Source organism: Macaca nemestrina, chromosome 5, assembly GCF_043159975.1.
Source record: "Macaca nemestrina isolate mMacNem1 chromosome 5, mMacNem.hap1, whole genome shotgun sequence".
NCBI classification, from domain to species: domain Eukaryota; kingdom Metazoa; phylum Chordata; class Mammalia; order Primates; family Cercopithecidae; genus Macaca; species Macaca nemestrina.
Window position 1 is genome coordinate 157,681,447 of NC_092129.1, and position 10,641 is coordinate 157,692,087.

Below are 10,641 nucleotides of genomic sequence, written 5' to 3' on the forward strand. Positions count from 1 at the left end.
AGCCCTTAGCTATAAACCAGGAAACAACTGGGACCTCAGTCCTATAAATGAAAGGAACTGATTCTGCCAACAATCTGAATAAGCAAGGAAACAGTTTCTTCCTTAGAGACTGCAGAAAGGAATCCACCCTGCAGACACCTTGATTCTAGCCTGTTGAGATCCCTGTGGGACTTCTCACCTACAGAACAGTGAGATAATACATTTGTGTTGCTTTAAGTCTATGAATTTCTAGTAATTCAGATGGCAGCAATAGAAGATGCATCCAATAAGGATTTTGTGAAAATGCTGCAGTGAGGTAAACTGAGACTGTGGTGAGTACAGTGGGTGAGCAGAATACTCTACTGTACTGAGTAGACACCATAGTCTAGAAAAAGCCAAGTTGAGGAGTCAGCATTATTAACACATTTATTGAACAACTAGAGCTTAACAAGCACTTGCCAAGTAGAGGGGATAGAGTGGTGAGCAATGATAGTGATAATAATGAGGAGCAGTTTTCCCTAGCAGGCATCAGTTGAAAGAAATATGGGTTTAACATCCACCAATGATCAGGAGTGAACAGATCCTTTTCCAGGAGACTGAGTCCATAGCGGGATTAAAATCATCCCTGTAATTCTTCTAGCTTCCTTCATCCAAATTACTTATATCACAGAGGATATTTAGGGTATTTGTTCTGCCTAGAAATCTTGACTGTAGGAAGCCTTGCTCTGGCTGCACGATCACTTATCACATTTTTTGGGTGGGCACACATCTGTGCCCCATTGAGTGTGGCCTCTAGTCTCTTTCCAAGTCACAGGCCATGTGGGAACTATAACGTTATTCTCTCAACAAAGACACTCTGCAGAGCCACTCCAAGGACTGCTGGGTCTAAGGCTCTGACAATTAGCTGGGAAGGAGTCAATAGATGTGTCAACTCCACAACCACCCACAGTGATCTCTATCCTGGAGCTGCCCTGGGAAGGGAACCTCAGGGCTACATGGAGGTTCTTCCCAAGGGGGAAAAATCAGGCTGGAAAAGAATGGGCAATTAGCCAGGGACTGAGGCTGACCATCTCCCAACTGCACAAATTACCGTATGAGTTATGTAAGTTACTTAATGTTGCCCTGCCTCAGCTTTCATACTTGCAAAATGAGACTACCCAATGGGGTGTTGTGAGGATTAAAGGACTGACACTCACCGAAGCCCATAACACAGCACTCAGAACATTTTAAGTTCTCAATTAATGTTAGTTATTGTTGTTCAGATCCCAGCTCTGTCGTTCACTAGTCATGTCTACTTTGTAAAGTCAATACACTTTTCTACACCCCAGTCTCCTTATTTGCATAAAGGGGACAATAAGGTGGCACCAAACTCAAGCAACTGTCCTATGGAATAATCGAATGAATATCAGTAAAGTGCTTCAGTGTGTGCCTGTAGCTTTATGGTTCTGATTGGTTGTTGTGGAGGGGGAGACCCTCAGCTCCAGGCTGGGCAGGGAGAAGCAGAGATGTTACTTCAGCCTGATGCTCCCCACTTTCATTAGCTAAGCCCGGAGTCACTGGTGTTTCCAGGGAATGATCAGGCATTAGGTCAGGATCCGGGGAACTCTCTACTTCTTTTGGTGTTGGGCAAATGGTCAGGGCAGTGGGCTCCAAGATCAAAATTCTGAATACAGGATACAGAGGCTCAGAGAAAGAGGCGTGCAGAAAGGTGTAGATATGAGATCCATCCGTGGCATTGTAGAATGAGATCTCTCCAGTCTCATAGTCCAGGAAGATCCCCACTTTCTTAGGGGCTCAGGAAGTTTCAGGTTGGTTCTGGGATCAGTGAGAGCCTGATACTTATTCCCATCAGTCAGCCCCATGGTCCAGTATCCATTCTCTGGTGTCATTTTGACCCAACCTTTTTTCCTCTCCATGTTCTTACTACACACCCCAATATGCCACTCTTTTCTGTCCCCCACTTCCACCTCCCAGTAATGTCTCCCTGATGTGAGGTTTTCACACCAAGCACACAGTAACGCCATTCAAATCTCGCAGGGTCGTCTGGTAGGTCATGGGGCTCCTCAGCAGGCTGCACACTCCTCTGGTCCTCAGAAACAAGAAGGATGGCGTTTGCCATGTCTGGATCCAGAATCACATATGCTGCAGAGAGTTTGAGGAGGTGTCCATGGGGTCATTCATTTTTCCTGGCTTTCAGAACCTGAGCATGCAAGGCCTGGGCCATGCTGAGGAGGTCCTTCCAGAACCTGGGGTCCCTAGTCTGCCCTGAATGTGATTCTGTCATCAGTGTAATTGGTGAAAGCCCCAGGGGTCTTGTGACCAGAGGGGAAATGAAAGTAAGGTCAGTATCTGGCTAACCTAATACCCTGATGCGGCCTCAAGAAGCAACAAGGATCCTCCTTCTACATTTTTGTTGTTTCCCTCCCCACACTGTTCTGCCCACTGATGCTTTATACTCAGAGGTTAATTTTCTTTTCTTTTTTTTTTTTTTTTTTGGAAACAGAGTCTTGCTCTGCTGCCCAAGTTGGAGTGCAGTGGTGCAATCTCGGCTCACTGCAAGCTCCATCTCCCAGATTCACACCATTCTCCTGTCTCAGCCTCCCAAGTAGCTGGTACTACAGGTGCCCACCACCATGCCCAGCTAATTTTTTTTTTTTGTATTTTTAGTACAGAGGGGTTTCACCGTGTTAGCCAGGATGGTCTCAATCTCCTGACCTTGTGATCTGCCCGGCTCAGCTTCACAAAGTGCTGGGATTATAGGCATGAGCTACCATGCCCGGCCCTCAGAGGTTAATTTTCAATCTTCACTCGACCACTCGTGAGCTAAATGTGTTCCCCTTTTCTGCAGTCCTATTTTTCCATATATCCAATTTATTTAACAAGGTGGAGCTTCATCTGAAGAATTTCCTCACCTGAAAAATGGGGATAAACATACAAATCTCTAGCGCTGTTTACGGCAATCATGTTATTTACTCAGCCCACAGCAGGGCATGAAGGAAGCTCCTGATGTTCTAATAGCTGCAAGGCCATCTCTGTGCTGGGCTATATGTGGGGCCTTAGATGCCCCAGATTCACTCTCCACCTTTCAGCTTTCTCCACCCTCTTCTGGGGCCCAGGAATCTGTCCTTTAAGAACAGTGCCACTGGGCTCCCCTGTCCTTTGGTTTGCCATTGGGTTTGGCCAATGGGAGGCCCTGATAGGAGATTGGAAGGAGAAAGAAAGGAGAGACACATCGTTTAATTTCCTGCTTCCTCCCCGCCAGCAGCAGCTAGTGCTGTTCTAACAAGGCCTGACGATTCGATTCTTCTCAGGAAGCCCTATCTTTGAGCTATCTCTTTCTCTGGGTTCCAGTAACTGCCTCCTTTTCCTAGCCCTCGCAGGCTAGGGGTGGAGACAGCTCCCCACTGTTGGGAACCATGGGGGCACTGCACTTTTCCTTGTTGCTTTCCCTTAACCCTCCTTTCCACACACCTTCTTCAACCACGCAGTTTGAACTCATCATCTCTTTCTTACTAGGTTTTTGACCAATGCATATTTATTATTGCTTCAGTCTTCACATCAACCTCCACAAAACACAGTTTGCAAACATCATTTAAAAATGTGGAGTCCAAAACTCAGAAGCATTAAAACCTTTGAGGAGACACAGTCAGTAGGAGACATGGGAAGCCTGGGAAGGACAAAGTTCTTTGGGCAGGCATTGCCTCCTCTCCTTGGCATTTCCATCCTCACTCTTCCTGCAGTATCACTCAGTGTGTGTCTCCTTCTCCTCAGCTCCACCCTTCATGTGTCTTCCTATCCACGAAGGAAGTCAAAGCAACTTTTCTCCCCCAAATCACAAGAGTTGGAGGAGGAAAAAGGCATATGGTCCCTCAGGTTGTTGGTCCAGGGAACATACAGTGATTTACTCACCAGGCTTGAAAAGGGCCATTTTCCATTCTGAAAGGAAGGAGACACAGATAAGAAAAAGGTCAGTATTTTTGTTCTTTTCCACACTCCATTCTCCTTTCACTACACGTTTTCTCTGCTTTTCTTCAGAGTCTCTTCCAGGGTTCAGCTTCCCTCCTCTACAGCTCTGATGGATAAGAGGTGGCACCTTCTAAACAATGTCAGACTTGGCTCCCTGTGTCATGAGGGGTGCAGGCTGCATGGCCAGGCTTTGCCTGGGCATGTGCAGGGTCAGCAGTCTCTCAGAGGCTCCAGAAAAGCAGAAGTCACCCCCTCAACATGCAAAATAGAGTCTTCAGGTTAGATCTGATTAATCCAACTGAGAACATTAATGGGTCACAGCAGAAAAAAGGTTGAAATATTCATGGCCCATAATCCAGCAAACTCAGAGAGCATCAGGCTCACTCACCATGTAGGAGGAGACGTCTCTCCTCCTACAATAACAGAAAGGTAGAGATGTCACCTGAACTCTGTCTTTTCTGTGTTGGCCCTTTCTGCTTCTTTTTGCATCCATCTAATATTTCTTTTTGACCATTTCACCCTTCCCTCCAGTCTCACTCTGCATGCTCAATTCTCTCTTCACCTCTTCTTCTTAATATCCAGTCTGGGAACATTGGCTGGATGCTAGTGGCAAGGCAGTCACTGTGAGAGTTCCTTCCCAATGGAGTCCTGCCAATCTATTTTGAATCTGTCTATACTCCTGTACCTGGGCATAGGTGTCACCATGTCTATAGGCGAATGTCTAGGAGTACAAGATCCATCCTTCTCAATCTGTATCATTTCTTACCTTGCTCTAAAAAGAATTTGGGAAATTTAATGAACAACTTCAGGGACTAGTTTTTGATGCAGTTATAATAAATCTGTACCAACTGAGCCACTGTAGTTACTCCACTTTATTAGACACACTTTTCTCCCTCTCTCTTTTCTAATTTTCTTGTCTCTTAAATCTTCCATTCTTGTTTTCCTTTCAACATCCTCTAGATTATGGAAAACAACAAGTAAGTTTCCTGCCATAGAAAATGCACCTCATCCTTCTCTTCCCTCTTCCTTTTGAAGTGCACCCCTGGATTTCCTCAGGGTTTTTTAAGGCATAAAAGTCTGTGGCCCCTAGTACAAAGAGATTGAAGACTTTTTTTTTTTTTTCCAAGAATGAGAAAGATAGAAGAAGAGAGAGAGAGATTCCTTCCGGGGAGTTTCTCCAAAGTGCCACAGTTATTTTCTTTTCCTGAGTAAAGAGATCCAGGACCACTTTTCAAACCTGGACAAAGATTTGTAGGCTGGAAAATATCCGAGGAGAGACAGTCATAGATTCAAATTCAGAGAAAATGTCAGAGCCACTCACGAGCCATGTGCTAGATTTTACTCCTCTCTGCAATGGAATGAACAGGGAAGGAAGAGTTATCAAGGCCCTCAAGGAGGGGATAGGAAGACATGCCTGGATCTCCTGGGGAATGGGAAATTACTGAGTTCTTCCTGGAGCTTCTCTGGAAAATAAACAAAAAAAGAAGAAAAAAAAAAAAAAGAACAGTTATGGGTGAGGGGAGTTTCGGGAAAATAAACCTTAAACATGATGCAGTGCCAGAGTGGGGATGGGGGTGAGATCTTCAGGCTGGGCATGCAAGCCGGGGGCTTAGATTCTCTGTTCACTTTGGATACCTCTTAGGCTTATTTCCTGCTTTGTGGCAGCATAATCCCATTTCTCTCATCTTTCGCTCTCTTTCTGTCTCCCTGGACAGAGCAATTTTTTCCTTCTGCTGTTGCCTCAAGAAGTAACTGGCTCCTGCAAGAAGCAGCAGCGAGATAGGCAGGGTCCCTTCCAGGGCTGCGATCCAGGACTGGGTGCTCCTGAAGAAGGGATCTACGAAAGGGAGAGCTGTGGGTCATGGGCGCTGGTGCACTCAGCCTCCCCAGCCTCAGCACCCCAAGTTCTAGCTCTTTAGCCCAGGTCAGGGGCAGTGAATCTGTCTCATGAGGTTAAATAAGCGTTCTCTTCCTAAAGTCTCAGAGGACTATAGAGAAGACTTTGGTAAACCCTCACTACAAGCTACTACTATCACTTATCTTGAGATGTCTGCCTCTCATATGGAAATTAACTTGAGCAGAGTCATACTCATTTTTTTCTAAATATTTTTTCAACCAGTAACACATTTACATGGTTCAAAAACTATAAATACATGAAGTCATGCAACTCTCCCAACCACCCAGTTCTCCCTCCCTCCCTCTATTAACTTCTCCTTAGTCCACTTAATATGATGCTTAGGGATATAAACTGTGGAGTCAGAGGGCATGGGTTTAAATGCTGGCTCCCGCTTGTGACCAGCAGTGTGATGTTGGACTACTTACATAACCTCTGTTTGTAGTGGTCTAATCTACAAAATGAGGGTAATGGTAATACCTATCTCCTGAAGTTAGAAAAATTAAATTAGTACTTATAAAGGGCCTGATGGGCTGGGTGCAGTGGCTCATGCCTGTAATCCTAGCACTTTGGGAGGCCAAGGTGGGTAGGTCACTTGAGGTCAGGAGTTCGAGACCAGCCTGGCCAACATGGTGAAAACCCATGTTTACTAAAATTACAAAAATTAGCTGAGTGTAGTGGCATGTCCCTGTAATCCCAACTACTTGGAAGGCTGAGGCTGGAGAATCGTTTCAACCTGGGAAGCGGAGCTTACAGTGAGCCAAGATTGTGCCACTGCATTCCAGCCTGGTTGACAGTGAGACTCTGTCACTAAATAAATAAATAAAGTGCCTGATGTACAGTGAGTGTTACAAGATTGCTTGTTAAATTTTAAAACTGTAAATTAATAACACAGTCAAGAACTAAAAAAAGTTATTTAAAATATATTCTTATTTTTCCTCTTGTTTAAACCAAAAATGACATTCTATATACATCACTCTGCATCTTGCTCTTTCTGGATAAATTGTGTTTTGGAGATTTTTCCATATTAATATAGAAAGAATTATCTCTTTTTTCTTTCACAACTGGGCAGTATTTCCTTTATGGAAGTTGATCATCAGTAAGCTTCTGCATAGCTTCTAACCTTGTACAATCATAATGAATGCTGTAAGAAACTTTTTACAGGCTGGGCATGGTGAATCACACTTGTAATCCCAGCACTTTGGGAGGCTGAGGCAGGCAGATGAATTGGGGTCTGGAGTTTGAAACTAGTCTGGCCAACATGGTGAAACCACATCTCTAGTAAAAATATAAAATCAGCCAGGTCTGGTGGTGCATGCTTGTAATCCCAGTTAATGGGGAGGCTGAGGCAGAAGGATCTCTTGAACCCAGGAGAAGGAGGTTGCAGTGAGCTGAAACTGCACCATGGTACTCCAGCCTGGGCAACAGAATGAGACTCCCTCTCAAAAACAAACAAATAAACAAACACCCTAGAAACATTTTATATGGATCATCTCATACAAATGCAAGCTAATCTATCAGATAAACTCCCAGAACTGGAATTTTTGATAAGTAAATACGTAGTTTGGATAGATCCCCCAATAGAGGTTGTGCTAATGCATACCAAAAATACAAGTGACATGAGCAAATGACTGAGAGTCACTGCCTTCCTACATTCCTGCCATAGCCATGTGCTATCAAGCAAGGCAGTGTGGTTTTGATTTTTGCCAATATCATAAGTGAAAAATGATTTCCTATATATGTTTCCCTAATGAGTGAGAATGAGCACCCTTTTGTGGGTTATTTCCTTTCCTGTGAATTAACAATTCATGACCTTTGTTAAAATTTTTTACTCAGTTTTCAAAATCTTCTGTTTCAAGGAGATTAGCTTTCTCTATGAGTTTGTAAATATATATATGTTTTCCCATTTTGTCATTTGACTTTACATAAGGAACTTCTCTTAATGTTTTTACCCAATTCACATTACCTGTCACACTTTCTGTCAGGCAGGAAATGTTCAGTAAATGTTTGTGGCATGAACAGCTTTGTGGAGTGGGGAAGCTCCCCTGGAGCAGGGAGGAGCCTCCAGGTCCCTGCTTTGAACCTTACGTGTGGTGAAGACACCCATGTTGACCGCAGAGACTTACACAGTAGAAACACACATAACCCTTCATCACCTGTCACAGCTCAACTCAGTAAAGCTGAGGCCAAGCAGGTACTGACCTTTGATGGAAATGCTGGCTGTCTTTTCCAGGCCGAGGAGGAAATTTCTGATGATGCAGGATACACCCTCCCCAGAGCTGCCTCTCAGGATCACGGATGCTGCTAATGCTACAGGCCCACTCCATCTGCAACCACAGGTGCTTCCACAGCCGGGATGTTCTCTTCCTTGATGTTGCTCCACTGTATTTGGGGTTGTGGGTACCAGCCAGTGGACCTGCACTCCAGATGGATTCCTCCATCCTCACAACCCTTCACTTCAACGTGAAGATCAGAACCCAGTGCTGTGGAAGGATAAATTGGCCTAAATTCTTGAGAGCTCCTGTATCAGGGAGGGTCTTAATGGGAATCAATGGCAGACTCACATTTGATAATTCAAGGAAGATTTCATTCAGGAGCTATTTACACAAGTGTGGTCATGATGGAGAAAACTAAATGGGCTAGTGCAGTATCCCAGGGTCAGTAACAGTGGGGCTATTTCCACCCATCCCAATTACCAGAGGGAGGAGGAGAGGGAGCTGTTCTGGAGACATAAAAGAAGAGATTTATGGATTGAGGACATTCCTGAGTTGAGCTATGACCTTCTGCAAGGCAATGCAGCCAGCCTGAGGGTAACTTGCAGGAAGAAAGCCAGGGAATAAGCACCCAGACCTCTCCCTTCTCTCTTCCTTCTACCATTGTCTTCTATAGCTCTCCTTAAACCAAACCCAACCAGAAGCCCTGAGGCAAGGGATTGCACTGAGAAAGAAAAAAGCCATCCCAGACATCTGGAACCTGACACCAGGTCTTGGTATCCTCCTGCTGAACATGAACAATTTCACAAAACACGGAAAATAGTACTTTGTCACTACGATAGATCATGGGAAAAACAAGAACACCCCACATCATGTGTGAGTGCAGAGAAAAACATGAACATTGTACAAACCACAACAATGACCAAACATCCCCCATCGGCAATGAGGAATTGCTGCCTCTTCATCAATTACAGCTTTAGTCTCATCCTAGTCTCCTTCCTCCTGGATAAGCTTGATTAAGGTTCCACTCACAGAATTCATCTCCCCACACCTTCCTGACAGTATCTCATCCAGAGCAGAGGGCTAAGTCTATAAACCCTTCCTGAAATCCCCTAACACAAACCCAAATTGTATACTAAGTCTGCTCTAACACCTTCTTACTGAGATACTGCCACAGCTCCCCATGATGTGTGTTCTTCCTCACTGCAACAAGTAAGAAACATGCCTCATTCTACTACAAAAATATCTCTGGGAGTCACTGATTGGAAAACATCGGCAGCAGATACAATCACTATTCCACCTCCCAGGGCCCATGGTAGTGTGCACTTGGAGACACAACAGAAGCCATCTGTTACGCAACTAAACCAAAATGACTGTGTACCAGTCACTGAAGAGATGGTTTCTTATGCTTCCTATCCCTCACCCTTCACTTCCCTTATATCTCTGGTCGCCAGTGGGAGGGAGTTGTTTACTTGAGCATGTAGGGTATAGCAGGGATTCTTCCTAAAGGAAACCCTGTGTCTTTCTTAAGGGCCTCAGAGAAGCTAAGTTGGAAGGCAGTGCAGACAATTGCTAGTGAGCAGGCAGGAGTGTCTGCAGTGCTTTTGGAAGAGGAACTCTGCATCTGCTCTAGATCCTACAGAGAAATGTTCTCAGAACCAAACCTGGAGGCTCACCTGCAACCTTCAGCTCCACCAGGGCTTTTTCATAGAAGTCACCATCTTGGAAATAACACAAGTACTTTCCATTATCAGAGGCTGTAACATTGTATATTGGGAGAGCAGTATTCCCTGCAGTGATGCCATCCTGAAGAATCGAAGTTCTACCTCAATACTCTGCACCCTGACTGTCTTCCATTTTCTTGCAATCTGCATACACATTCACCACCCTCCTTAGGCTGGAACTTATCCACCTCAGCTCCATGGTCTCTGCACTCACTGTCAGGAACAGGTGACAGGGCAGATCAGAGTCTTCACCTACCATGGCCAGGATGGGCCCAAGGGGTCCAAGCAGAGCAAACTGAGCTGTCGTCACAAGGAGTAGGCTCCATCAGAGGGTGTTAGAGTTGGGGTCATGAGAGGAAGGGTGCTTCTCAGACAGGGAAGGCGAGATACAGAGAACCTAGAGGGGGACCAACTGCTAACAGAAACACTCTTTGTCTCTTAGTGACATGTGATCCTTCCAGTTGGGATGGACTTCCAGGTTTGGGAAGGAGTCAAAAGTTCTATGAGGACATTAATACATAATTGTCTGCTTCAGAAACAATCATGGAATCATTCCTTACCTGAGCAAGGAGTGAGCAGCTGGACCAAGAGGAGGCAGACTTGAAAGTTGAGCAGAAGAAAGGCCAGGGAACTTGCCATTTTCATCCGTGCTGCATATCAGGAGACACCAGAAGGTGTGGAGCAGACACTATGGCCCAAAGGAAGCTATAGGATTCCACAGGTCCACTTCCCCAGGGCTAACTCAATTACAGTGACAGAAGAAGATCTTACCGGTGCCAAAAAAGTCTGTCCTTCAGGGTCTTTACTTTTGAGTTCCAACATGGAAAATTACCTGTAAACATGTCTATGTATAATGCACATGTTA

The 10,641-nt window shown here is 44.9% G+C and overlaps 1 pseudogene; it reads right to left on the reverse strand.

Annotated features, from left to right (window-relative positions):
- Nucleotides 1–428: 428 nt before the first annotated feature.
- On the reverse strand, nt 429–10,421 carry LOC105482616 (butyrophilin subfamily 3 member A3-like; annotated as a pseudogene).
- Between the last annotated feature and the right edge of the window lie 220 nt (nt 10,422–10,641).